A 5114-nucleotide genomic window follows, 5' to 3' on the forward strand; every position below is an offset into this window, starting at 1 on the left:
ACTTCCTTATACTATATAAGTATGAGTTTAGAGCAAAAATGGTTTTTGGATTTCAACCGCAAGGGTGGAGCTATTTTGAGAATATAAAAATATTTAAAGTGCAATTGGAGTATTGAATATGAGCCATTATATCTAATTTAGTTTTGTTGTAATTGCTTAGATGTCCTTTCAAACATTTAAACTTAGCGGTAAGTTTGATATATGACAGTATTCGATATCCGATTAAACATTGGGTACAACTGAATTCAGGTTGTGTTTTAGTGGAATTACATAAGAGCTCTTCTAATCATTTAATTGTATTAATATCCAAATCTCTTAATTTCCTAATGCCCATCTCATTAGTTATTTGCAAACTTATGATATATAGATGTTATTGGCAGAGGTGCCTGATATGAAAGAAGTTCGCCACCTGGTGTTCGCCATGGACGGGGAGAGTGCGGCTGGTCCGGACGGTTTCACAGGCAAGTTCTTCATGTTTGCATGGGATGTCATTGCTCAGGATATGCACAGAGCGATGGCGAGTTTCTTTTGTGGCAGTGAGCTGCCTAGGTTCATTACTTCCACTTCAATCGTGTTGCTTCCAAAAGTTTCGAATCCCCAAGATTTCTCAAAGTACTGATCGATTAGCCTCTGCAACTTCTTCAATAAACTGTTATCCAAAATTTTGGTGGGTCATCTGGCCTCGGTGGTGCCAAGAATTATCTCCCCCCAGCAATCGGGGTTTGTCAAAGGCTGCACTATAACGGACAACTATTTGTTGGCTCAGGAGCTGGTCTCGGGCATAGGCAAGAAGGCAAGAGGGGGGAATGTAGCATTGAAACTTGATATGACCAAGGCCTATGATCGGATGTCCTGGTGGCACATTATTTCCATGTTGCACGCATTTGGTTTTGGTGAGCGGTTTATTGACCTGGTCTGGAGGCTTATGTCGAACATCTGGTTTTCAATCATCATCAATGGTAAATCCCACGGGTATTTCAAATCTGGCAGGGGCTTACGTCAGGAGGATCCTTTGTCCCCAGTGCTTTTCATCATTGGTTCGGAGATGCTCTCGCAAGGTAGCAGAGTTTTGTAGGGTTTAAAATTCTAGCAAGATGCCCTGTCGTCACGCACCTGGCGTTTGCTAATGACGTGCTCATCTTTACGACTGGGTCTGCCGCTGCTTTAAAGCGCATTATGCAGGTGCTCAAGGCGTATCAGCAATCCTCGGGTCAACTGGTAAATGCTCAAAAGAGTGGCTACTTGGTCCATGAGGCGCTTCCATCAGCTCGAAGGAGGGTGATTGAGCGAGTTATACATTTCACTAGACTGTAATTTCCAATTCGCTATCTTGGCTTTCCTTTGTATACGGGTAGAAGCAAAGTTGCGTTCTTCGGAGAGGTGTGCCAGGCGGTCCTAGCTCGAATCATGTCTTGGAAGTCAAGGTTGATATCTCAGGGGAGGGAAGATAGTCCTGATAAAGCATGTGCTGTCGTCCATTCCGGTCGACTTACTTTCTGCTGCGGTATGTCCCGTCTCGGTCTTCAAGAGAATAGAGCAGGCATGTGCAAATTTTTTATGGAGTTCATCAGGGGAAAAGATGAAATTCCACTAAATCAGATTGTCTTAGTTGTGCCTCCCGGTTGAGAAGGGGGGAGTGGGTTTTAGGAGGCTCCAGGAGGTGTACTCGGCCTTCTTCTGTAAATTGTGGTGGAGTTTTCGAACTGGCACATCGCTCTGGGCAGAATTTATGCGAGCAAAGTACTGCAGGGGTCTTCATCCTTGCCAGGTGGAGCTGAGACAGTATGACTCGTTGACGTGGAGAAAAATGTTAAACATAAGTCGGCAAGTGGAACTAGCCATGGTATGGTTGGTGAACGGGGGGTCGTGTAATTTTTGGTATGACAACTGGCTGGATAGTGGAGCTCTATGTTTGAAAGCGTTTGTCATGATGTGTTGTTAGACCCGATGGGGGTGAGGCTAAGTTTAATCAGAGACTTGGGGTGCAAATGTTTCTTCAGCTATATGAGTGGACTAATCATCTGCCATCTCGCTATAGTTTTCAGCTGGTGGGGTGGAAGGCGATGGGGGTTGGAATGCTAACGTTAAATACGGATAGATGCTCCAAAGGTAACCCGGGAGTGAGTGGGGATGGGGGAATACTTTGTGATGCATCGGGGTTTCCTATTTTTGCTTTCTCGGCATCATTCGGGGAAGCTTCGAGTCTGCGCGCAGAAGTATTGGCACTGGCTACGGGTCTCCGCTTGTGCCATCAAAAGGGGTTTACCAATGTCAGTAGTCAAGTCGATTCACTAGTCTTGGTTGGGATTCTTCATCGATAGCTACAGTGCCCGTGAGTGGTACGAAGGGAGGTCGAACAAATTTGGGGCATGGTTGCGGACGCAGCGCGGGTTACTCATTACTACAGAGACGCAAACAGGATGGCGGACAATCTGGATAATGTGGGCGCTTCTACTCGGGGCCAGGATCTCAACATTTATGACCAGTTCAGTGCAATTCCACGGTTGGCACGTGGGAAAATTCGCTTAGATAGGTCAGGTATACCTTCGGTCAGGAGGAGGAGGGTAGGCTAGCATAGGAGGATGATGTTTTAATCGGGAGTCTCGGACCTTATTTGTATCTGTGTTCGATCGCCTAATTTTACAAGGGAAGTACATTTTACTGATGCCAGAAATCCTTAATTCATGTTTCTGAGTCGATCATGGTCGAGATATTTCAATCTTCTTTAGGTGAAAACCCGAAAGGGCGCCTCAAAAAAAAAAAGAAAAAAAAAAAAAAAGAAAAAAAATCAAAAAGGGGTGGGGGCAACCTTGGTGAAAACCCGAAAGGGCGCCGAGGTCGGTTTTTCGCAACGGATGAGCACGGTAAGGGATAGCTGGTGACCTGGTTCATTTAGACTTTTCCTCATGTTTGTGATATTTCTGCCAGTATCGAATTCCGAAACAGATATACCCAAGTTTCGAATATAATATTGTTTGGCCAAACTTGTACAAACATTCTTTTACAAAATGTACTCTTATAAATCTTTTGGTTCCTCTCAATTATTTGTGTTCGACTGTTTGTGATTGTTTGTATTCTTTTGCATTCTCATTTTTGCCTGACATAGGAAATTCATTCTGCATATATCATTGTTTTATATGACATTTTCATGCATCATTCTTTCACCATTAAATTCGGATGAATGATAAACCCTAAGGTTTGGACAAAGATAGGGAATTCCATCATCTATCGCAGTGGTTAAAAAGTAACACGACTGCTACACGGATTTGGGTGAAGTAGTAAACACGTGCTTATCAGTCTCAGAATCTGAAAGGTTTCAAAGTTGCAAGCTCGACTAAGGTGTATGCCGCAAAACTAGAGGCAAAAGCATCACAAGACTCATGTTTACACGATTCTCAAGGCTAATCGGATCAAATGATGGTGGCGAGTCCATTACCACTTTTTCTTTTCTTGCAGGAACATTGCAAACATTCTATTTCTCGCACTTAAATCAACGTCGGAACTGGCTCCCCAGTAAGCAACGGTGAAGTGATAAAGTTGTTAACGAAGTTTGAGCATAAAGAACGACATCAGTTATCGTTTCAGTCACAAAAATCAAAACTCCCTTTTGCTGCAAAAGTGTGAACTACTTTCAGGTAAAAACTCAATTTATTGTTTAAACATCCCCAGTGAAGTCCCGTTTAAATTCTGTTCGGGTCAGTCCCGTTTAAATTCCTGTTCGGGTCAGTCCCGTTTAAATTCCTGTTCGGGTCAGTCCCGTTTAAATTCTGTTCGGGTCAGTCCCGTTTAAATTCCTGTTCGGGTCAATCCCGTTTAAATTTCTGTTCGGGTCAGTCCCGTTTAAATTCTGTTCGGGTCAGTCCCGTTTAAATTCCTGTTCGGGTCAGTCCCGTTTAAATTCCTGTTCGGGTCGGTCCCGTTTAATTTCTGTTCGGGTCGGTCCCGTTTAATTTCTGTTCGGGTCAGTCCCGTTTAATTTCTGTTCGGGTCAGTCCCGTTTAAATTCTGTTCGGGTCAGTCCCGTTTAAATTCCTGTTCGGGTCAGTCCCGTTTAAATTCTGTTCGGGTCAGTCCCGTTTAAATTCTGTTCGGGTCAGTCCCGTTTAAATTCCTGTTCGGGTCAGTCCCGTTTAATTTTTGTTCGGGTCAGTCCCGTTTAAATTCCTGTTCGGGTCAGTCCCGTTTAAATTCTGTTCGCGTCAGTCCCGTGTTATAATTCCTGTTCGTTGGAATCTTTTGCAGCCCAATAACACAGGTAAGTATTTGGCGTCTACTTCTTTGTCTCAAGTTTTTTCAAAACTCAGACAAAGAGGGGCAAACTGTAGACACCAAATTTTTGAATTAATTTTGTTTGTTTGGTTTTAGTGATAATTGGTTGATTTTTGTTTAGACGGTTTGCATTTTAGTTCATTTTCGTTTGTCTAGTTTTTTTAGGTTTTTATTTTATTTTTATTCCCTTTTTAGTTTTTTGTAGTTGTTAATTTATAAGTTTTAGCGTAGATTTTTTTTTTAGAGGAAAAAGAGGAAAGTGAAAACAAAAAGAAAAAAAGGGGGAAAGAGAAAAGGAAAAAATGGTTTAATGCATACTGGCCTATTTTTGAAAAAAAAGTGAAAAGTTTGAAATTTGAAGAAAAAGTTTTTAGTGTATTAGGCATTATTTACTTTTTGATACATTTTAATTGTTTTTCAAAGAAAAGAGGAAAAATATATATGATTATTTCAGGTTACAAGCATTTGTGTTTTTGATTGCATTTTATTGTTTTTTTTTTATTTAAGTAAAGAAAAGGAAAAAAATGGAAAAAGAAAAAAATGGATGAAAAATGGAAGTTGTAATTGGCTGTTCAATATTAATTTCTGTTATTATAAATTTTTGTTTTTATCATTTATTTCATTTTTATTGTTATTAATTTCTGTTTTTAATTAGCTAAAAAAAAAAAAAAAAAGAGGAAAATTGTTGCCGCAGCATGAAAGCTGCGGAGTTACGCAGCTTGCAAAAGAAATCTGGGACGGCTCCTTGGCTGCAATTACTGGAGAAAGGACAATGGTTTTAGGGCTCCCAATTGATCATATAAAAGGTTAAGAAACAGGGCAGCCGCAAAAGGGAGAGAGTCGGA

This window comes from Coffea arabica, chromosome 10c, assembly GCF_036785885.1.
Source record: "Coffea arabica cultivar ET-39 chromosome 10c, Coffea Arabica ET-39 HiFi, whole genome shotgun sequence".
NCBI lineage: Eukaryota > Viridiplantae > Streptophyta > Magnoliopsida > Gentianales > Rubiaceae > Coffea > Coffea arabica.